This window comes from Balaenoptera physalus (assembly GCF_965194825.1).
Source record: "Balaenoptera physalus genome assembly, chromosome: 3".
Taxonomy (NCBI): Eukaryota; Metazoa; Chordata; class Mammalia; order Artiodactyla; family Balaenopteridae; genus Balaenoptera; species Balaenoptera physalus.
In genome coordinates this window covers 42,298,232-42,323,355 of record NC_138890.1, presented here as the reverse complement: position 1 = coordinate 42,323,355, position 25,124 = coordinate 42,298,232, and the positions used below count along the sequence as shown (strand labels likewise).

The 25,124-nt window shown below is 41.6% G+C and overlaps 1 long non-coding RNA gene across 1 annotated transcript in view; it reads right to left on the bottom strand.

The window, feature by feature from the left end:
- The window catches only part of LOC309656969, a 50,969-nt gene extending 26,497 nt beyond the window's left edge, over window positions 1–24,472 (bottom strand). Inside the window, exon 1 of the long non-coding RNA XR_014261640.1 lies at window positions 24,331–24,472. This is a non-coding gene — a long non-coding RNA (uncharacterized lncRNA). The remainder of the gene's footprint in view (window positions 1–24,330) is intronic.
- Between the last annotated feature and the right edge of the window lie 652 nt (window positions 24,473–25,124).

Here is a 25,124-nt window from a genome sequence, read left to right as displayed (position 1 = left end):
GTCATACAGAGTGAAGTAAGTCAGAAAGAGAAAAACAAATACAGTATGCTAACACATATATATGGAATCTAAGAAAAAATAAAAGGCCATGAAGAACCTAGTGGCAAGATGGGAATAAAGACACAGACCTACTAAAGAATGGACTTGAGGATATGGGGAGGGGGAGGGGTGAGATGTGACAGGATGAGAGAGTGTCATGGACATATATACACTACCAAATGTAAAATAGATAGCTAGTGGGAAGCAGCCGCATAGCACAGGGAGATCAGCACGGTGCTTTGTGACCGCCTGGGGGGGTGGGATGGGGAGGGTGGGAGGGAGGGAGACGCGGGAGGGAGGAGATATGGGAACGTGTGTATATCTGTAGCTGAGTCACTTTGTTATAAAGCAGAAACTAACACACACACACACAAAAAGCTTACCAAAGTGGGTATAGAGGAAATATATCTCAATATAATAAAAGCCATTTATGACAAACCCAAAGCCAATATAATACCCAATGTTCATAAGCTGAAAGCCTTCCCACTAAAATCTGGAACAAGACAAGGATGCCCACTCTCACGTCTTCTCTTCAACATAGTATTGGATGTCCTAGCCACAACAATCAGACAAGAAAAAGAAATAAAATCAAACCAAATTGGAAAGGAAGAGGTAAAGTTGTCATTATATGCAGATGACATGATAATATATATAAAGGAAACCCTAAAAATTCCTCACAGAAACTACTAGAACTGATAAACAAATTCAGCAAAGTAGCAGGATACAAGATTAACATACATAAATTGGTTACATTTCTTGGTTTTTCTTTTTTTTTGTTCTTTTAAATTCATTTTGGCTGCATTGGATCTTCATTGACGTGCACGGGCTTTCTCTAGTTGTGGCCACTGGGGGATAGTCTTTGTTGTGGTGCGCAGGGTTCTCAATGCAGTGGCTTCTCTTGCTGCGGAGCATAGGCTCTAGGCACATGGGCTTAAGTAGTTGTGGCACACGGGCTCAGTAGATGTGGCTCACGGGCTCTAGTGTGCAGGCTAAGTAGTTGTGGAGCACAGGTTTAGTTTCTCCACGGCATGTGAGATCTTCCTGCACCAGGGCTCAAACCCGTGTCCCCTGTGTTGGCAGGTGGATTCTCAACCACGGAGCCCCCAGGGAAGTCCCTGGTTGCATTGCTTTACACTAACAATGAAATATCAGAAAGGGAATGTAAACAAGCAACCCTTTTTAAAATGGCATCAAAAAAATAAAATACTTAGCAATAAACCTCACCAAGGAGGTGAAAGACTTATATGCTGAGAACTACAAAACATTAGTAAAGTAAACTGAAGATGATTCAAAGTAATGAAAAGACATCCCATGCTCTTTAATGGGAAGAATTAATAGTGTTAAAATGGCCATACTACCCAAAGCAATCTACAGATTTAATGTGATCCCTATCAAATTACCCATGGATATTTTCCCAGAACTAGAACAAATCATCCTAAAATGTATCTGGAACCATAAAAAGTCAGAACTGTCAACACAATCCTGAGGAAAAAGAACAGAGCAGGAGGCATAATCCTCCTAAACTTCAGACAATACTACAAAGTTACAGTAATCAAAACCGCAGGGTATTGGCACAGAAAGAGATACATGGATCAATGGAATGGAATAGAGAGCCCAGAAAAAAACCCACACACCTATGGTCAACAAACCTTTGACAAAGGAGGCAAGAAAATACAATGTGGAAAAGACAGTCTCTTCAGCAAGTGGTGTTTTGAAAGTTGGACAGCTGTATGCAAATCAGTGAAGTCAGAACATACCCTCACTCCTTACACAAAAATAAACTCCAAAAGGCTTATATGCTTAAATATAAGATAGGACACCTTAAAACTCCTAGAAGAGAACATAAGCAAAACATTCTCTGACATAAATCACACCAAAGTTTTCCTAGCTAGTTCTCCCAAGGCAGTACAAATACAGTAAGTCACCTACATGCGAACCTTCAAGTTGCAAACTTTCAAAGATGCAAATGTCCATTCGCATGTCCAATCATGTAAATTAGTTCACGTGTCTGGCATACATTGTCACGTGCGTGCATCCTCCATAAGTGGTTGTGCTTTTGTGTACTTTACAGTACTGTATAGAGTACAGTAGTACAGTACCTTTATTTCAAGGCCAAGATGTCTGGAAGCAAGCGTAAAAGCAGCGGTGATGTAGCTGGTACTGTTAAGAAGTGCCAAGCGATAATGATGCAAACAAAAGTGAAAATAATTGAGAGTGGAGCGGGGCAAAAAGATGTTAGACATCGCTCATTCTTATAACATAAATCATTCAATCATTGGCACGAATCTAAAGAACAAGGACAAGATCATGGAACATGTGAAGTCTGCTGGGCCGATGATGTTGACAAAATATCGAAGAAGCATGGAAAAGTGATGGAGGAGATGGAGGAACTTCTCAGTGTGCGGATGCAGGATCAACATCAGCGCTGAGTCCTGCTCAGCTTAACGCTGATTCAAGAGAAAGCTAAAAGCCTTTATGAAGACTTGAAGAAGAAACACGGCAAAGAATCAGAGGGCACATCTTTTAATGCCAGCCATGGCTGGTTTCATCCGTTCAAGGCTAGAGCCAACCTTCACAACATAAAAGTAAGTGGAGAGGCAGCAAATGCAGATAGGGTAACTGTCCAGGAACTTCCAGAAACACTTTGAGAAATTATTGATGATAGTGTGCATTTACCCAACCAGGTTTTTAATGTGGATGAGACACAACTGTACTGGAAGAGGATGCCAGACCGAAGTTACATCAGTAAGGAGGAAAAGTTGATGCCGGGCTGTAAAGCAGCAAAGGATAGGCTAACTGTTGTTTGGTGGCAATGCTTCCTGTGAATTGAAGCTGAAACCTCTCTTAGTTTATCATTCACACAACCCAAGAACCCTTAAAAACATAGCCAAGGGCTCTCTTCCTGTTGTGTGGAAGCGTAACCCCAAATCCCGGATTACACAGGCCACGTTCCAGGACTGGTTTTGCCACCACTTTATCCCAGATGTAGAGAAATATTGCTTGGAGAAGGACGTTCCAGCAAAACATTCTTTTGCTGCTCGACTATGCTCTGGGCCACCCCCCATTCATGGATGACTTTCATCCCAACGTCAAAGTACTGCATCTGTCACCAAATACTACGTTGCTCATCCAACCTATGGACCAGGGCGTTATAGCGACTTTCAAGAAATATTATTTACGTCACACTTTTTGTCAGGCAGTAAAGGTAAGTGACAAATCAGGAACAACCTAGGGACAACTTTGGAAGGACTATAACATCTACAAGACCACAAAAAACATTGACTTTGCGTGGTGTGAGGGTATGGCGGTCACCATGAATGGGGTTTGGAAGAACCTTTGCCCACAGTTTGTTCATGATTTTTGTGGATTTGAGAAGGTAGATCAGAAGTCCGAAGAGGTCTTCAGCAACGTAGTGAACCTCAGCGAGAAGCTGGAGCTAGATCTGCAAGAGGACGATTTCGCTGAACTCCTTGCTGTGCAACATGAGGAGCTTACTGATGGAATTGGAGGCCCAGAGAAAGGATGAAGAGGGACAGGAGGAAGAAAAAGTAACTGAAGAACTGAAGAGATTCACAACACAGAAAATGGCAAGGGAATCTTCGTTATTTGAGGAAGCACTGTTAGTTTTTGAGACACAGGACCCGAACCTAGAATGGGACCCAAAGGTGGCAGCAGCCATTCAGAATGCAATCCAGTGCTACCTTGTCATCTATGATGAGAAAAAAAGAGCTACTACCCAGACATCAATGGATCATTCTTTAAAGAGGGTAGATAGAATTAAATCCAGCAAGGAACCAGAACCTTTGCCATCAACGTCAGGTATGAGTGAAATTGCAGCTTGCCCTCTGTCTCCTACTGCTGATAATCCTTCACCTCTACCATCTCCCACCTCCTCTCCCTCCTCCAATCAGTAACTCTTCTCGCCTGTTCCCTCGATGCCAGCCCGAGTATCCCAGCTGTTGTACTGTATTACTGTACTTTTCAAGTTACTGTACTGTAAGATTAAAAATGCTTTCTTTGTTTTTGTGCTTGTTTTTTATGTATTGTTTGCGTGAAAAGTATTATAAACCTATTACGGTACAATACCATATAGCCGACTGTGTAAGTTGGGTACCTAGGCGAACTTTGTTGGACTTACAAACAAATTGGACTTACAAACGCACTCTTGGAACAGAACTTGTTCATATGTAGGGGACTTACTGTAAAAGCAAAAAAGAAACAGGAACTAATCAATCTTATAAGCTTTTGCACAACAAAGGAAACCATAATCAAAATGAAAATACAACCTATGGACTGGGAGAAAATATTAGCAAATGATGAGACTGACAAGGGCTTAATTTCCAAACTATACAAACAGCTCATACAACTCAATAACAAAATAACAAATAACTCAATGGAAAAATGGGTAGAAGACCTAAATAAACATTTCTCCAAAGAAGACATACAGAGAGCCAATAGGCACATGAAAAGATGCTCATCATCACTAATTATTAGATAAACGCAAATCCAAATTACAATGAGGTATCACTTCACACTGATCAGAATGGCCATCATTAAAAAAGAAATCTACAATTAACAAATGCTGGAGTGGGTATGGAGAAAAGGGAACACTTCTACACTGTCGGTGGCCATGTAAGTTGGTGCAGCCACTATGGAAAACAGTATGGAGGTTCCTCAAAAAAACTATAAAGAGAGTTGCCATATGATCTAGCAATCCCACTTTTGGACATATATCTAGACAAAACTATAATTCAAAAAGATACATGAAACCCTATGTTCATAGCAGCACTATTTATAACCGCCAAGACATGGAAACAACCTAAATGTTCATTGAAAAATGAATGTATAAAGAAGGTGTGGTATACGTATACAATAGATATTACTCAGACATAAAAAAGACTGAAATAATGCCATTTGCAGCAACATGGATGGACATAGAGATAATGATACTAAGTGAAGGAAGTCGGAGAGAGAAAGACAAATACCATATAATATCACTTATATGTGGAATCAAAAACAGGACACAAATGAACATGTCAGCGAAACAGAAAGAAACACACAGATATAGAAAAGAGAGTTGTGGTTGCCAAGGAGAGAGTGAAGGAAAGATTGGGAGTTTTGGAATAGCAGAAGCAAACTATTCTACATAGGATGGACAACCCACAAAGACCTACTGTATAGCACAGGAAACTATATTCAATATCCTGTGATAAACCATAATGGAAAAGAATATATATAGATATATAGATATAGATAGATATATAGATAGATATAAAACTGAATCACTTTGCTGCACAGCAGAAATTAATACAGCAATGTATAAAGGCTGCAGAGGGTGTGGAGAAAAGGGAACCCTCCTGAACTGTTGGTGGGAATGTAAACTGATACAGCCACTATGGAGAACAGTATGGAGATTCCTTAAAAGCTAAAAATAGAACTACCATATGACCCAGCAATCCCACTACTGGGCATATACCCGGAGAAAACCATAATTCAAAAAGATACATGTACCCCAATGTTCACTGTAGCACTATTTACAATAGCCAGGACATAGAAGCAACCTAAATGTCCAGCGACAGATGAATATATAAAGAAGATGTGGCACATCTATACAATGAAGTATTACTCAGCCATAAAAAGGAACAAAATTGAGTTATTTGCAGTGAGGTGGTTGGACCTAGAGTCTGTCATACAGAGTGAAGTAAGTCAGAAAGAGAAAAACAAATACCGTACGCTAACACATATATATGGAATCTAGAAAAATGGTACTGACGAACCTAGTGACAGGGCAGGAATAAAGACACAGATGTAGAGAACGGACTTAAGGACACAGGGGGCAAGGGGAGACAGGGACGTAGTGAGAGAGTAGCACTGACATATATACACTACCAAATGTAAAATAGCTAGTGGTAAGCTGCCGCATAGCACAGGGAGATCAGCTCGGTACTTTATGTCCCCCAGAGGGGTGGGATAGGGAGTGTGGGAGGGAGGCTCAAGAGGGGGGGATATGGGGAATATATGTATATATATAGCTGATTCACTTTGTTGTAAAACAGAAACTAATACAGTGTTATAAAGTAAGTATACTCCAATAAACATGTATTTTAAAAACCCACAACATTGTAAATCAACTACACTTGAAAATATTTCTTAAGTGCAAACAGTTTTCTGAATGTAAGTTTTACTGTGTGTGTGTGTACCACAGGTTCAATATATATGAATTGTGTCAAATTGATTACATTGCTTTTCAAAATAAAGAATTTTTGATATTTTACATCAGCTTCATGTTATAAATGCAGAAAAACTATATTATTTTTTTCTAAAGTTCAGAAATAGCCATTTTGCTCATTCGGTATACTATAAACCATTAACTCTTAAAAAGGGATTCTTGACCTCTTCCTTCCAAAGAAATATTTCTCCACTCACACAAGTTTAATAGAATGTTCCGCCATGAACTGACTTCCCACATTAGAGACACGAGATTTGCATCCTGAAATCTCTTTCTTGCAAAACTGTCCAATTAGCATCCTAGCATTACAGAAAAGAAATGCTTTTTTCCAGATCTCAAATTCCATACAACTTTAGTCAAGACATCATGTATGTTTTTTTCACACACACACAGACTGTATTTTATTTTTACAAGAGATAAATCAACTGACACCAAGCACTGTCAATGGATGACCACAACAAAAGCAACAATGATTGCAATTACCAAACACGAAACACACTCATACTGTGTCATAATATTGACATACAGTCCAGTAATCCTCCAATGTAACAGCTCCTTTACTTTGCAGTGAAAGACATCATGTATTTTTAAATTATCAGCACTCACCTGAGGTCTTTAAAAATCAACATAAACATAATTTTGTGTTCTCTTTCATTTACTCTGGTTCTAAGTGGTCATTTCTAAACGAAAGTATTTAAGTATGTTAACGTCATCTTATAACATCATATTTCAAATGACTACCGTGTCTCCAAAGATGAAATATGAGGAACTCACAATTAGGGTCTCCAAAGTTTTCATCTCTGAATGTGTATGACCCTTCTGCTGAACTCCACACTGTTCATTATTCTCTGAGAATATTCTTTTTCTTGTATGGCCATCTCACATGCTCTTTCATTTCATGAAGTTTTTTCCTACAATGTTATGCCTAGTTTATTTCTGAGAATATGCATTATTTCAGAATGATATTTATAGACACAAAGACTTCACTATAAATCCCTGAGAGTTTCAAGAACTCCTTCTTCTTTTTTTTTAATACCTAGATTCTGAAGCTCTCCACAAAGCATTATTAAACTTGCATTTACATAAATATCTACATATTAATCACACATTAATGCATTCACAATTGTATTATGATTTATTGCTAATTTTGGAGCATAAATGTAGCTGTCTTATTTACCACCCTCTTGGAAATCACTTTAATATTTGCACTTAGGACTTGAAAGAGAATGGATAAATAAAAACCTGAAGAATATGCAAATACAATTTATATATTTCTCATAAAATTAGGTGATGATCTAACCTTTATCCAGAAGAAAAGAAGAGCCCAGATACTCTGCAGGCATGATCCTTGAGAATGTGTGGTCTTCCAGCAGGAAAACATGCAGTAATCCATGTGGCAGAGTTTACCTGTGACCAGCTGGGGTTAGTGACCTATGAATTTCTTACATGCAACATATCAGGAGTGGAAAAGAGGAATTTGTCCGTTGTGGCAATAAGTATAATGAAGATTTGTAGCAGGTCATGCTCATATGTTCAACACAGGTACAATCAAAAGTTTGTTCAATTCTGGTAGATGTAAGTCTGTATCTGTTACCTTGTCTTTAACGAGGAAATGTCAGAACTGACTTACCAAAAAAAAAAGTGTTTGTTTGTTTGTTTTAATTAGAGTCACGGTGAGTAACGCAGAGCTCAGAACATCTAATGTGACTTAGTGATTCTCTCATCAGGAAATACAGTTTCTACTTCCTTGTTAATCCTCCACATCCTGTAGTAAGTAAAGTTTCAACGAAAGATAAATCTACAGGGCGAAAAGGAAAGAAAACTTACATGTGTTGATAAGATCATTTTGACAGGTTTTACCACGTATGTCAGTGTTTCTGGGGATGGACACAAGCCAGAGCTCCCTACTCTGACATTTTCACTGATGTCATTCCCCTTGATCCTCGATTTGAAAGTGGATAAAAATATTTTCTATGTTTTCTTCTTTAAGAAATTAAATAAAGAATGCTTTCTAGACAGGATCCTCTAATGATTTTCAGTAAGTGGTCATCAACAGGGGAAAAGCACAGAATCTCATCCCCACAGAAGGGTGGCATTCAGTCAGGTAAGAAAATTCTCCCTGAAATCAGAGCTTCATCTTTAACATGAAATCAAAGGCTTTCACAGGTTCTTCATCACTCTGCACTCAGCCCTACCACGTGGGACTGGCTCTGAGAATCTCACATCAGATGACTGACAAACATGTCATAGTACACTGATCTGGTACAGATCCTGCCTCTCTTAATGAGCTCCTGCAGGGACATGGGAATATTCTAGGATATTTCCTGGAGCCCTCTACTCTATATAGGTACACTTCCAAGTAGAAACAGAAGCTTTGATTCTCACTGGGACCCCTGCTCTGTCCAACCAACCTCTCTAGAAATATGATGTTCTAATCTCTCCTGATTAGAACATTTCGAGGTCTCTCCCTGTGCTAATTTAGTAAAGGTAAAAGAGAAACAAGAAAGAACAAACTATACAGGGACCAATATATAAGATTCCTTTACTTAATGTATTTATCTGATATATCCAAATATTGAGAAATATAGATTCATTTCATAATGGTCAAGAAAAGAGGAGGAGGAACCTCCATGCCAACAGTATATATAAAATGGAATCAATATTACATAAGCTCCAGCTTAAGCTTAGCTACGAGGTACTAACTCTTCTCATAAAGAAGCAATAGTTCTCCATCATTTGAAGCACACTGAGGACTCAGACAGCTGAACACTGAGGGTGTAGTCTCCTCACTCGAATTCTGTACCTGCATCACAGAGAAGTGAAATATTCCCAAAGAATTATTAAGGATGAGGTGGGGAGCCGAAATATAAAAGATGAATCCAGAGTCTGCCCTACCATCTGTTCTGCTGGATATTACCACCATCTTGGGCCAATATGACCTTCCCACTTTTCTCTGGGCCTCCCTAATTTCCACCTCCATCCTCTCATTATAACTTACCTACACTTGGAAACGACTCTAGTTTTTCCACTTATCTTTATCAACAAGTAATCCAAATAGCAACTGTGTATATAACTCCTTAGAAACCTCAGGTCTGACTCAGTAATACATGACCTTCGAAGTCCAAAGTTTTCCTAATTCCCTTTATTATTATTTTTGCTAATTTCCATGTACTTACACTCTCAGGACCTCCACTCTTCTCAAGTTCGTCTTCCCTGCAAAATCTGTCAACCTAGACGTAGACTTAAGTACCACCCTCTAATTATCTCATAGGGAATCCAGTTTTTAAAAAAGCCTCAGCAAGGCTTATGGACTTTACTAAAGACTCTTTAAGATAACCCATGGGAGATAGCAGTACACCCATAGATATCTATTTAATACACCCTCAGAGTAATTTTTTTTTTAATAAAGTCTCTTCTGGCCAATGAAGACTCTCAGTTCTTCTTCTTCAACACATGCAGTGTCTCCCCCTTCTGATTACTCTCTGCTCTATCCCAGGTCCACTCCCTTTCCTGATATTACATTCTTTCCCAATTTTGTATGTTGGTAAAATCAAATAACATAAAATATAACATGTTAATTATTATAAAGTGCACCATTCAGTGATATTAAATACATTCATATTATTGGGTGATCAACATCACCATTTATCTTTCTAATTCTTTTCTACGTTTTAAAACTGTAACTCTATATCCTTTAAACATAACTTTCCTTTTTGTTCCATAACCACCTGAAAAGCATCATTACCTTCCCAATTTCTATGGTTTTGATGACACTAAGTACCCCATATAATTGAAATAAGTAGTTGTATTGTTATGACTCACTAAACGTCACAAAAATGGCATTTTGGGTAGCTAAATTTCCTCAAGATTCATCCATGTTGTAGAATATTCCTAGATCTTTTACTTCTTAAGACTGAATAATATTGGATTATATAGGTATACCACACTTTGCTTATCCAGGAACTAGTGGATGAACACTTAGGTTGCTTCCATATTTTAGCTACTGTGATTACTACTGCTCTAAACACTGGAGTACAAATATTTCTTTAAGACCCTGATTTCAATTCCTCTGGGTATACCTCATAGGAAAATTCCTGGATCACGTAGTAATTCTATTTTTCAATATCTGAAAAATTGCCTTACTCTTTTGCAAAGCAGCTGTATCATTCTACATTCCCACTGACATAACACAATGGTTCCAGCTCCCTCACATCCTCACCAATACTTGTTTTCTGCTTCTGTATGTGTGTGTGTGCTTGTGTGTGTATGCATGCACACAAATATATAAACATGCATTTAGTGATATGGAGCATCTATTCAAGTGCTTAGTCATTTGTACATCTTTTTGAAGAACCATCTATTCAAGTATTTTATCCATTTTTGAATCAGGGTGTTCGCTTTTTGTTGAGTTGTAGGAGTTCTCTGTATATTCTGAATAGAAATCTCTTGTCAGATAGATGGTTTTCAAATATTTTCTCCCATCTTGTGGGTTGCCATTTTATTCTGTTTACATTTCTTTGATACACATTTTTTTTAAAATTATGTACTGCAAATTGTTTATTTTTTTGTTAGCTGTACCTTTGTTGTTCCTTCGTTTCATATTGAGGAAAACAATGCCAAATCCAATGTCATTAAGCTCTTGTCCTGTGTCTTCTTCTAAGACTTTTTATTTTATTAGGTCTCATATTTAGTTTCTTGATATGTTTTCATTAATTTTTGCATATGATGTTAGGTAAGGGTCCATCTTCCTTCTTTTGCATGTTGACAACAAGACTTCTCAGCACCATTGGTTGAAAAGACTATCCTTTCTACTTTGAAAATTCTCGGCAACTTGTCAAAAATCATTTGGCCATATATCAGGGTTTATTTCTGGGTGTTCTATTCTATTCTATTGGTCTTGAATAAGGGAGAAAATAGTATAACCTATCCAGGTTGATGAAGAACATGAAGAAAGACCAGGACTGAGAATTAGGAGGGCAATATAAAACAGCAGGGAGTAAAAGACAGTGTGAGAAAAGATCTTGTATTTGCGAGTTCATGGAAACATGATCATGCTAAAACCACTAAACGCCTGACTTTGAACAATATGGTAAATGTGCCAGCAAGAAACATAACACTTACCCATCTCTGGGAAATACAGTATGGGCATAAAGATAAACTACACACAAATATATTAAAAAGGGAAGGGTTTTCATGGTGTGAGAATATTGTGGCATTTGAAATACAATTAACTTCTGTTCTACCATTGTCTCTAAAATTTATCAAAGTGTATATACAAGCCATTCCAGTTCTGGTAATGTGCTTGACAGGTTTATATATGAACTTCAGCAGACCAGTAAATGTACATTCATAGTAGGACTGTTCCCTAAACCAAAAAACAAAACACAAAAACTGCAAAGACTAGAGTTCACTTTGTCAACACACATACAGATGCAATGATGGTTAACGGTCCAAACACAGGTGAGCATGGGTGCAAGAGGTTAATCCCCAGGCTGGGGTGGGGTGCAGAGTTTGAGGGTAACACAGGTAGAAAAGGCTTTTATCCTATCCTTGATTTTTGAGGTATGGAAATTCACAGGTCACTACCTTCATTTCAAAATGAATGAATGCACTATTCATTTTTTTTAAACAGGCGAAGTAAACATGAGTGATAATAAATTTCAAACTGTCGCTAATCAAATAAGATACTAAGAAAAATTAAATAATATGATTTAAGAATGAAGTGGAGAGATTGTCCAAGATGGTAACATTCAAAGACCCAGAGCTTGATGCCTCTCATGGGCACACCAAAATCACAACTCTTTACAGAGCAGCAGTTGATGAAAAAGGCCAGGACCTAACATAAAAGATGTTTTACAGCTAAAGACATAAGGAAGGCACGTCGACAAGACAGGAAGGAAGGGCAAAATCTCAACAGAGTCAAGACCCATAGCACCAGGTGGGTGGCCAAAAATGGGTGAATAATTACAATTTCAGAGGTGCTCCCAGGTAGCCAGGGGTATGAACTCAACATCAGGCTCCCAAGCCCAGGGATCCTGTGCTGGAAAGAAGAGTTCCTAGAAAGTTGGGCTTTGAAGACACGTAGTGTTTATTTTCCAGAGAGCCAGAGGGATGTGGGAAATAGAGATTCTACTCTTAAAAGAGGCTCACAAAATCCCACATGATCCGAGAATCAGAACAGAAGCAGTCATTTTTTTTTGAAAGGATCCTGGGTCACACCTACCTCCTGATCTTGGAGAGTCTCCCAGAGAGGCAAGAGGCAACTACAGCACAGCCTTAGGGACAAAGACACTGGCAGCAGCCATTTGGGGGAGCTCCTTCTACCTCGTGGACACTGGTACCAGCAAGCATAATTTCAGAATCCTCCCTCTATCTTTTTAGCCTCAGGACCTAGCCCTACCCATTTCCACCAGACTACAGACACAAGTACTAGGATGCTGCAGGCCAAGCCACTAACTGAGCAGGGGCATAGCCCCATCCACTAGCAAACAGGCTGCCTTCAGACCCTCTCAATGCACAGCTTCCCCTGGACATGGGCCCAGCCACCAAAAGCCCCAGGACCAGCCTCCACACCTCAGTGGACAGGCACCAGCCCCAGAGTCCCCGGCCCCTCTGACAAGTGAGCGTGCTGTGGCCTTGGAGTCAGCCTCACCTTCGGCAGGAGATTACTGCACAGGGACTGGATGGAGCTTGGACCTACCCAACAGCAAACCTGCTCTAGCATTGGGATCAGCCTCTTACACCAACAGGCACACACCAGCTCCAGGAATACCACAGCCCAGCAGCCCGTGTGACCAGAACACTCACTTGCAAGCCAGAAGCAGCCATGGACGCAGCTGGGTCCTGACCCTGCCCATCAGAATGCCAACACAAGATTAGGGATACCCCCGGCCCTGCAGAGAGCTGTGTCAGGAACAGTGATCCAACACCAACTCTGCGACTCCTGGGCCCTGCAGCCAGAACGCAGAACCTGTCTCTTCCTCCCAGTAGCCAGCATAGCCCCAGGACCAGCGACTGGGCACTAGCCCTGATTATCACCTGGACTGCAGTTCTACCCATAAGTGAACCAGCACTAGATTTGGTGTCCCCCAGAGTTGTGCATCCACCTGCTTTGTGCTTTAGTCTCACCAAGCAGCACAGACAGCCTCCATACAAGGCAGAGCCTGGCAAACAAGCATTCTGGGGACAGCCAAGCCTACCAGACTACCCACAGTAGTCAGCCCACCACAACAGAAGACCCCAAGCAGCCCACATAGGGGGTACACCTAGAACATATAGTTCTAGTGACCAGGGCACAGTGGGCTACTGGGACACATAGGACCTCTCCTACAAATGGCCATTTTTCCAAGGTCAGGAAATGTAACGAACCTACTACATACATAGCAATAAAAACAGCAAGTTAAGCAAAAATGAGGTGACACAGAAACACGATCCAAATGAAGGAACAAGATAAGAACCCAGAAGAAGATCTAAGTGAAGTGGAGATAACCAATCTATTCAAGAAAGAGTTCAAGGTAAGGACTGTAAAGGTGATCAAAGAACTCAGGAGAAGAATGGACGACCAGAGCAAGAAGTTAGACGTTTTTAAAAAAGAGTTAGACCATTAAAGAACAACAAAACAGAGATGAGGAATGCCATAACTGAAATGAAAAATACGCTAAAAGAAAACTACTGTAGACTAAATGATACAGAGGAATGAATCAGAAAACTGACGGACAGAGTACTGGCAATCACTGAAGATGAACGGTAAAACAACAGATTAAAATGAAATGAGGAAAGTTGAACAGACTTGTGAAACAACATCAAGTGTACTAATATTTGCATTATACTGGTCCCAGAAGCAAAAGGGGAAGAAAAAGCAGTGTAGAACATACCTGAAGACATACGAGCTGAAAACTTCTGTAACCTGGGAAAGAAAACAGACATCCAAGTCCAGTAAACACAGTAAGGCCAAAACAGGATCAACCCAAAGAGGACCACACCAAGACTCACTGTAATTAAAATGGCAAAATAAAAATAAAGATTAAAAGACACTATTAAAAGAAGCAAAGGAAAAGCAACAAGTTACAAACATGGGAACTTGCATAAAGTTATCAGCTGACTTTTCAGGATAACCTCTGCATGCCAGAAGGGAGTGGCATGGTATATTTAAAGCCATGAAAGGGAAAAGCCCATAACCAAAAATACTCTACCCAGCAAGGCTCTCCTTCAGATTTGATGGAGAGATCTAAAGTTTTACAGAGAAGCAAAACTAAAAGAGCTCAGCATCGCCAAACCAGCTTTATGAGAAATCTTAAAGGGGCTTTTCTAAGTGAAAAAGAAAAGGCCATGACTGAAACATAAAAATTAGGAAAGGAAACTTACAAAAGGAAAAACCTCATTGGTTAAGGCAAATATTCAACAAAGGTAGTAAATCAACCATGGACACAGCTAATAGGAAGGATGAAAGAAAACAGTAATAAAATCATCTATATTCACAATACGAAGTTAAGGGACACACAAAACAAGTAGATGTAAAATATAAGGTCAAATTCAGTAACTGTTGGGGAGGAGAGTAACAATGCAGGGTTGGTAGTGTCCATGTGAAATTAAGAGCTCAGGAACTTAAATAATCACACACACACACACACACACACACACACAACTGAAAGAAATCCAAACATAATATTAAAGATAGTCCTCACATCACAGATGAAGGGAATAAAAGGGGAAGAAAGGAACACTGGAGAAATTAAAGAGGGATTCTAAAAATACCCAAAACAAATGAAAATGAACACACAATGATCCAAAATCTATGGGACACAGCCAACGCAGTTCACAGGGGGAAGTTATAGTGATACAAGCTTATTCTTAGGAAACAAGAAAAATATCAAATAAAGCACCTAACATTACACCTGAAGGAATTAGAAAAAGAAGAGAAAACAAAACTCAAACTGTCAGAAAGAAAAATTAAGAAAATGATACCATATGCAATCACATCAAAAAGAATAAGATACCTAGGAATAAACACACCTCAGCAGGTAAAAGACATGTGCTCAGAAATCTATCAGCCATTGGTGAAAGAAGTTGAAGGCAACACGAAATGATGGAAAAATATAGCATGTGCATGGACTGGAAGAATTAATACTGTTAAAATAACCACACTACCAAAGACAGTCTACAGATTTAATGCAATCCCTATCAGAATACAAAAGCATTTTCACAGAACTTGAAAAAGTAATTTTAAAATGTGTATAGAAACACAAAGACCCCAAATAGCCAAACAATCTTGAGAAAGAACAGAGCTGGAGGCATCACGTACCTTGACTTCAGACTATACTGCAAAGCAACAGTAATCAAAGAGAATCATACCGGAGCAAACACAGACACAAAGATCACTGGAATAGAATAGCGATCCCAGAAATAAGCCCACACACTTATATTTAATTGATTTATGACAAAGCAGGCAATATGGAGAAAAAACTGTCTCTTCAATAAGTGGTACTGTGAAAACTGGTCACCTACATGGAAAAGAATAAAATTAGATTATTTTAGCACACCATATATAAAATAAACGCAAAGCTGAATAAAGCCCTAAATGTAGGACCAGAAACCATAAAACCGCTAGAGGAAAATACAGAACATTCTTCAACATAAATGATTGCAACAGTTTTAGGTTCAGGCTACTAAGGCAAATGAAACAAAAGCAAAAATAAACAAATGGGACTTCACTAAACTTAAAAGATTTTGCACAGCAAAGGAAACCAAAGACAAAATGAAAAGACAACCTGCTGAAGGAGAGACAATATTTGCACGTGATAAGAGGTTAACCCCAAAAAGATGACCAAGCAAGGGTTCATATCTAAACTACAGAAACAGCACATACAACTCAATATCAAAAAAAAAAAAACACCCAACATCTTTTTTTTTTAAAAAATGAGAAGACCTAAATAGACATTTTTCCAAGGAAAAAATACAGATAGACAGCCAGAACTCACAAAGATGCTAAACATAGCTAATCGGCAGTAAAATGCAAATCAAAACTATGAGATATATCACCTCAGTCTTGTCAGAATGGCTGTCATCAAAAAGATCACAAATAAGAAAGGTTAGTGAGAATGTGGAGAAAGGGAAACTCTTGTACACTCTTGATGTGAATGTGAATTAGTGCAGCTACTGTGGAAAGCAGAATGGGGGTTCCACAAAAAACGAAAGATAGAACTACCCTAATTTCCAGCAATTTCACTCTTGGGTATATCAGAAGAAAACCAAACACTATTTCAAAAAAATAACTGCACACCAATGTTCATAACAGTGTTATTTGCCATAGCCAAGATATAGAGTCAAACTAAGTGTTCCTCAATAGGTTAGTGGATGCAAAAGAGTTTTTATGATGATTTCAGCAAAAAATGAAATTTTGCCATTTGCAAGAACATGGATGGACGTGGAGGGTATTATGCTTAGTAAAATAAGCTGCAGAGAAAACAAGCATGGTATGTTATCACTTACACGTGGCATCTAAAAAATTGAATACAACAACAACAACAACAAAAAAACAGACTCACAGATTAAAGAACAGACTAGTGGTTACCAGCAGGGAGAGATAGGGTGGAGGAGCAAAATAGTGGTAGGAGATTTTGAGGTATAATCCCCTATGTATAAAATCAATAATCTGCAATATTGTACTGTATAGCATGGGGAATATAGCCACTCTTTTATAATAACTATAAATGGAGAAGAACCTAAACATTTATGAATCACTATGTTGTACCTCTGAGATTAATATAATAATGTAAATTAACTATAGATCAATAAAATATAAAGCAAGAAACAATAAAGGGGAGACAGATTATTAGATAGAAATCAATTAAATAAACACAAGTTTTGGAAATCAAGGAATTAAAAAACAGCATGTAAGACAAAACATTGGCATTTAAAGTGTACAATCTTTTCATTTAAAAGAAATCATTTAAGTGGTAAAAAATGGTACCCATTCTCACAGTTTTGTATATCTAGGATAAATTATTATCCACAAAAAAAGTTATAAATATTCACTCAAAAAGAAAGAGAAAATTTGGATCAACCCATTTTTAGTATACAAATTTAATACCAAAGTGTCTATCTAAAATTGATTTGAATAAGTTCTGTTAGCCACTTCTAGGTTCTTTGTGATGTAAAATCTTTTAAAGCATAAAAATCAGCCTTTCTACATTATTCCATTAGACATACATAGAAGTTAAAAGAAATGAGAAGACAGAACAATCAACCAGGAAGGTGAATTTACTGAGAAACAGTCATTCTTTCTCCCTCCTCCCTTTCTTTTCCTCCTTTTCAATGTCTCTTTCGGTTCCTTCCAATCAAGAGGAGTCTTGAGAGTTCTGAGAATATTTTTTGAGGGCTTCAAATCACCACACCTACATCCTCTGCCACAACTACACACACGGGAACAAAAATAAACCTCTGCTATCTACTCATGTAGGAGGGATTCATACAAAATAAACTCCTACATGGAGACCAACAGGTGAGTTTTCTACCTGTTCTTTATAATGTCCTTCCATTATAGTAAATCCCACACATTATGAGGCAGAAGCGGTTATGTGAGCTTTTCCTTGAAGTCAAAAAACTTGCATTCATTTCAAGTACCTGGTGATCATAGGGTACAGCCAGGGAAGGTGCCATACCCCATGGGGGGGAGGGGGGGCGGTGGTGGTGGCGGTGAATGGGATCCCGCAACCATGCACCTCCTGATGTACAGATTCTGGAGAGACAAAGGGCGGTCACACCGCCGTCAGCCTGTCAGGCTGTCGGGCCACTGGGCAACCCGACCAGCCTGGAAGTGCCCCATCAGTTGCTGAAAGCAAAACTCTGTCCCCCCTCTGAAGCCAGGCAATTTGGGCCAGAGAGTCAGAGGAGACCGGTAATCAACTCCTCCTCTCTGCTCACCTCCTTGGGGTTACAGCAACCCCATATCCAAACCCAAATCTGACCCTGCAGTGCCAAACTGGGAGTGGCAGGTGGACTCTGCCAGTGCTTCAGCGCCCTCTGGAGGTTGTCTGCTCTAATGGCAACTCTCAGCCCTTCCTCCTCCTCCTTCCCTAGTCCTGGGGGCTGCCTTGGCCTCCCGCAGCTGCTGGCCTGATTTCATTCTTCTTTTTTCTCCAATTACAATGAAGTGACTTACAGAGGTTTGGAATCTCTTGAAGAAGGAAGATCTTTTAGTCAATACACCTTAACCGTGAGAAGTTGGTTTCAAGAATGAACCTGAAATATTGTATTTTTCTCCTGATGATTCCAAGGAGACACATCTCAAGTTTTCTAAATCCTAAGAAAAACCAAGTTATAAATATGATATTCTGAGCCAGAGATGAAAAAGCAGGTTTTAGCACCCTCTCCTCATGTCATATGACCGGGGTTTAAATCAATCAGCTGCCACTGGGTTTTAAATCACATGACCCAACTTTAAATCAATCAGCCCTTTCCCTGTAACTCACGTGACTTGGCTTTGAATAGTAAGAAATGCAGAGGTATATAAATGATGTTCTGAACAATAAATGGACAAACAACGTTTTAGAAAGTTTTTTTTTCTTTTCGAATGGACCATTCATTGCATACAGAATAAAGGATTCTCTTCTGGATTTTTTGAACTGTAAACACATACAACGTCTCCGTTGGCTAGATTGACTTAGTTTTTTTGGTGTTTTGTTGTTGTTGTTGTTGTTGTTGTGGTTAACATCTTTATTGGAGTATAATTGCTTTACCATGATGTGTTAGCTTCTGCTGTATAACAAAGTGAATCAGCTATTCGTATACATATATCCCCATATCCCCTCCCTCTTGCGTCTCCCTCCCACCCTCCTTATACTACCCCTCTAGGTGGTCACAAAGCACTGAGCTGATCTCCCTGTGCTATATGCAGCTGCTTCCCACTAGCCATCTATTTCACCTTTGGTAGTGTATATATGTCCATGCCAGTCTCTCACTTCATCCCAGCTTACCCTTCGCCCTCCCTGTGTCCTCAAGACCCTTCTCTACATCTGCGTCTTTATTCCTCTGCAGCGACTCCTGCTAGGGATGGATATTTCCTTTTATGCTCAGGGGAAATCTCCTAGTTTGAATATGATCTGAGTTTTATCCTGTGAAACCATCAGAACTTCCCACCAGAGATAAATGAGGAGATTCTGGCCTTTATTCGTATGCACGATGAACACAGGTGTCCTGGCTGTACTTGCCAACCCTCCTATTTTACCCACCTATTTTTATCCAACTTCCTCCCTGTGAGTACCTTTGAGCAACCCTGAGCTCAGACTCCTGACCCATTACAGTGACTGTGTCAGTCTTTCTTTAAAAATGGACAGGTAATAAAATGAATTTAACCTAGAAGCAGCAGCTCAGTACGGGAAATAAAATCATCAGAAGTTATCTAATCACAGCCACAGCCATCCAGGGCTCTGTCTTATCTACTGGGTCCTAAGAATGGAAACTTCCTAAACTTGAAGGGCATCCCATCAAATAAGTAAAGGTGTTGCTCACCTCTGACTCTTGGAGGGATTGCTAGGCAGTCTACCCAGGGTATACTAACTGCAAAACACTGTCATAGTTTTGAAACACCTATGTTCCAGGAAAGCTTTTTGGGGTGCATGGGGAAGGTTTCTTTTAGACATCAAGCAAAAAATAAATCACCAAGCTCTTTGAGCACAGGGGTTCTTAAGAGGACAGTAGAAGGAAGGAATGTGCAGAAAAGACGATCTCCCCTGAAGTGAAGGTCGTTTTTCCAAAAGAGTAGGATTTAGTCTCAGTTTAAGGGGAACACTTTTAAATAGCTGGGACAGCTCCAAACTGCAGTTTAGGGAACGAGTGCTTCAAAAGAACAGTGCTTTAAAAGTCCTGGCAAGGCAGCAAGAGGATGAAGAGTTGGTTTTGCATAGTTTTGAACACAGGAGTAAAGAAGCAGAGGCATCTCTGACTAAAAGGCCCTGAGATCCTATGGCATCAATGGGTCAGTTGCAGGGGGCAGGGGGTGTGGGGGTGGATATTTCTCTCTCAAAGTCTCCCAGGGCAGCCACCCCTCCCTACCCAACCCCCCTACTCCCTTCCCCCTTCCTCCCTCCACTGTTGGGTCCCCAGGGACAGCACTTCTTAAGCTGGAGCGCTCAGGCACCATCTCTGCAGTCTGGATACTTCCTGGAGCCTGGCAAGCTCTGGGACAGGAAGCGAGGTCTGCAAGGCTGCTGAGGTGCAGTCGGACCTGGAGGCCTGGAGGGGAACTGGAGCCCTGAAGCTCACCCACGTCCTTGAAGCCGAGGGAGGAACACATCCTCCTAACAGTACTTCTCAGGGGTCAGCGTGCTCCCCACCCGACGGTGATCCATACTCACTTGAGGCAGCAAGGACTGCCTCTAACTGGCCCCCTCGATTCCGCCTTAAGGGTCCTCGCACATGTGTGATAGCGCAGGCCCCAGATCTCTTTAGTCAGCTGAGGCCAGTGCTGCCGGCATTCCTCCAGTCCCATCCCCCAGCCCCTCCCTCTGGGATTGTATCTAATAGAAGAAAGAGCACAGAGGAATTGGCTGAATCAAGGGACCTGGGAGCCTGGGGATGAGTTTGAAGACCGAGAACCTAAGGCGCAATTACATATTATTGGAAACTCTTGTGGGGTGTGTGGGGTGAGGTCAGGAGGCTGAGAGGCGGAGTCGACCTGGTGAGTCCAGCCCCAGGACACCACACAGCCCCGCCGCCCTTCCCGGCCATCAGACAAGGGGTGCCACAACTCCAGCCGGGACTCTGCACTTCCCCCTCCCTGATTCTCCTCCAGAAGAGCAGGTGGACCCCCTCTGAGGGCAGGGGCAAGACAACGGACCAAGTCCCCATGGACTAAGGTGCTGCTGGAAGCTCTACCTGAACAGCAGTGCTGGCTTGGAGCAAACCCGTGCACCGCCAAAGTTGGTCTCGTCCTGCAGCTGAGGGATGCAGGCTTTAAGTCAGCTGCCTTGGCTTTAAATCAATCAGCCCCCCCTTTAAGTCAGGTGACCCGACTTTAAATCACTGTGTGCCCCTCAAGCCTGCCACTTCAAAAGTTGGGAACTTCACTTTGATCCCAGCACCTCACACAGCTGAATGCACACTGTAGTCACCCCCAAGCCTGGCTTAGAGGCAGGATATAAGGTAAGGGGATGGGCTGCACACATGGTGAGGAGGGTGCACTTCATGTACCAGAAGGGTCCAGGTACTCTGGGTACAGCAAGCAGTGCACGATACAGCAGCTCCCTGGCAAAGCTGGTGATGCACAGGGGGAGCAGGCACACTCAGGCACGCAGAGGTTCCAGGCCGGGAGCTGGGGCACAGCCAGCCGGGAGGGTGTGAAAGCTGAGGATTTGAGCCTTCTTGAGAAAGGCAGACACAGAGGATGGATGAGAAACAAAGACCAGATGAAACATGGATTTGAAAAGCACACCCTGCTCTTTAAATTGGGGTGGGGTCACCCCAGATTTCAGTCTTCTTACGCCCCATTACCTAGTGCTTTGGCATTTGCCCAATTACTTATAAAATGTGACTGATAATATCTAAACCATAGAATACTGCATTTGGAGTGGATTTGCGTGTTTATGTTTCTATAGTGGAATAATCTTTTCTACAAGAAAAATGTACACAATCTGAAATAAATTCAAACCCCTCTTTAAAAAGTACTATATCGGACTTCCCTGGTGGCGCAGTGGTTAAGAATCTGCCTGCCAAGGCAGGGGACATGGGTTGGAGCCCTGGTCAGGGAAGATCCCACATGCCGCACAGCAGCTAAGCCCATGGGCCACAACTACTGAGCCTGCAGACCACAACTACTGAAATCCGCGCACCTAGAACCGGTGCTCCACAACAAGCGCAGCAAGAGAAGCCACCGCAATGAGAAGCCCGCGCACCGCAACAAAGAGTGGCCCCCGCTTGCCGCAACTAGAGAAAGCCTGCGCATAGCAACGAAGACCCAACGCAGCCAAAAACAAATTAATTAATTAATTAGTTAACTATTTGAAACAAAAGTACTATATCCTTCTGTACAGCTTCTCTGGGAAGAACAGAGAGATGGCGTAGGAGAGTGAGAAAGACCCATATTTAGTGCACATCTCTCATGCAGGTGCTCTGCTGGCTCAGATAGATTTATCCCCACTTTACAAAGGAGGAAATAATCTCAGAGAGGTTTAGTAATTTTCCCAAAGCCAAACAGCTATGGAGTGGCAGAACCAAGATCTGAACCAAGTCTGTTACCTTCAAAGCCTAAGTCCTCATCACAACAAAACTCAATTAATATTTACATTTATCGAATTACATTGCAACCTGGGGAGTTCTTGGCACAATCCTGAAGAAGAGTGAGAAAGAAAGAAATAGCATTGTTCCTACAGTCAACCCACATTTTTGGAGCAGCTGCTAGATGCCTGGCCCTTTTTGGGGTTCAGCAGTGATCAAGACAGGAAGAGTCCTGCTTTCATGAACCACGTAGTGGGGAGGAGAGACGGGTGCAACTTGGGTGAGGGATTTCACCTTTCTGGACCTCTGTTTTGTCATCTGGAAAATGGGATGGGTGTTCCTCATTTTCTGGGATTGTCCAGCCCTCACATTCTCTGATTCCATAAGAAGCATTTGTTTTCCTGTTTCTTTCAAATTCATTCAGGCCGTGAGCTGTGATGAATGTTGTTAGCTGCTCCCCAAATCACTCTATTCCCACCCTTTTCCTGTGATCAGGTCTTTCCCGAAACATGACTCACAGTCAGTCAAGTCACAGAACCTAAGGGGCACCCAGCAGAAAAATTCCAACCCTTGCTTCCCAGGAGCTCTGCGGTCTACCTGCCAGGTAAACTTAACTCACCTGGCATAAGGTGGCCATCCCTGGTTTCACATCAGCATGATCTCAGGCACAAACCTCCTTGTTTTTCCATTTTGTCTTTAAGTTACTTGTTGAAACAACTGCACAAATATGACACAGATATAAAATCAGGCATCTTCTGCCCCCAGTGCCTACTAATAAATGATTTTCTGCCACTTTAATGATAAAGATAGAACATTTCAACATTCTGCTACCCTTATTATTTGTCATTTTTGTTGATATTTCTATTGACTACATCTTTCAATCTTTTAACAATGGAACATTTATTTAGGGTGTTCCAGACCCAGCCTTTAGTGGTAAAGGTTTCGTTGTTATATTTCTATTATGTTTCCTTTAAAAATCATTATCCTATTTAAATGGATTAGGTCAATTCTATAGGCATTTATCTTATGATATTGATGAAATTGATACATAGAGGGCAGTAGTACAAGTTGAATGGACTTGAGAACCTCTATTAGCACAGTTAAGTATAAATATTATCTATATGTAAACCAAAGTACAGGCCGAGTGAGATTCTCTGACTTTTTTCCACTGTCTGCCCCTCAAGCTTGTGAGAAATGGAATAGTTCTTGCCCTATCAGTAAACAAAGGATGTCACCGTCTTCAGCCCTTGCAGCCCTCCAATGTGAGCCGGCGGGCCCTGAGGCACTCAGGATATGCAAATACAGAATGCAGGCCCCAGAGAGCTGAGGTGCATATCAAAGGAAGGAATTCAGTGAGCCCAGGCAAAGAAAAGCGCCGCATTCCTCACCTTGGGAGAGCTGGCTTTCCTTAGTTAACAATCACCTTTTGATGTTCCCCATTACCTGCGCCAGTTCCCTGCCCTGTCCCCTCCCCCCGGTACTTTAGCTCAGGGAGGAAGGAGCGCAGAGGGACTCCGCTGAATAAGGGGCCTGCGCGCCTCGGGAGGAGTTTTCAGCCGCTTTCCCGCAGTCGGGAAGAGGGGCGCTGACGCTGCAGCCGGACCCTGCGCCTCCCTTGCCCCGTTTCCCCTCAGGACGCTCAGGCCGACCCCCTCCTCACGCCCACCAGGCCTCGAGAGCCAGGACGAGGGCAGGGGTGAGAGGACGGACCGAAGTTCCCGGGGACCAGACGCTGGAGGCCGCTCTTTCTGCACAGCAGTGGCGGGTGGCAGCGAACCCCTGCCCCTCAGAAGCTGGTCTTGTGCTGCAGCCCGGGCACCGGACCAGGCGGAGGGTCGGCGCCCACTTACCCGGCCCGCCGTCCCCGCGACTGTCATGGCTTCGGCCGCCGGGAAACCTCCAGAGCCGGCAGCCTCAGTGAGGTCGCCCTCCCCTCGGGCTCCGGGGCAGTTCCGTGAAGGCGGAGGGAAGAGACCCCGCCTGAGCCGGGAGTTCCAGCTCTGAGGAAACGCGGGCTCTCTTCAGCGCGCAATGGGTGGGACCGCTCTGCCCCGAGGCCTTCCGGGAGGGAGCGGGGCGGCGGGGGAGGGAGCCGCCAGGAGCGCAGGGCCCCGTCGGGGGTCCTGGAGGGGCGGCCCGGCCGGGGGGCCACGCCCACTGTGGCCGCAGCCCAGGCCTTTTTCCTGGAATCCGACACAAAAAAATTAGAAAGATACACAGTCTATAGTAAATACTCACAAATGATTGTTGCTGCTGTGCTCACTATTCTATTAAAGGTGTAAAATCCATAAAACACTTTATGTTCAAAATTAAATGTGAATTTTTACCTTTCTAATTATGTCTCTGATATTCACAGTTGTGGTTAATGAATCAGAGACTGTGGCATCACTAGTTAAAAATGAGCTTGTTAAAAAAATAGAACTCAGGCCCACCGGACCTACTGAATCACAATCTGCACTTTTACAATCTCCCCAGTGTACTCGTTTACCCATGAATAGTTGAAAGGTACATTTCTACCTCAACAGGTCTTTTCTCTATGAGAAATACACACATTTTATCCAGTTTGATATAAATAAAACACTCAAAAATGCATATGCCTGTGTTGAGACCATCATTTTATCATTTCTTTTCCAGACAAGTATAG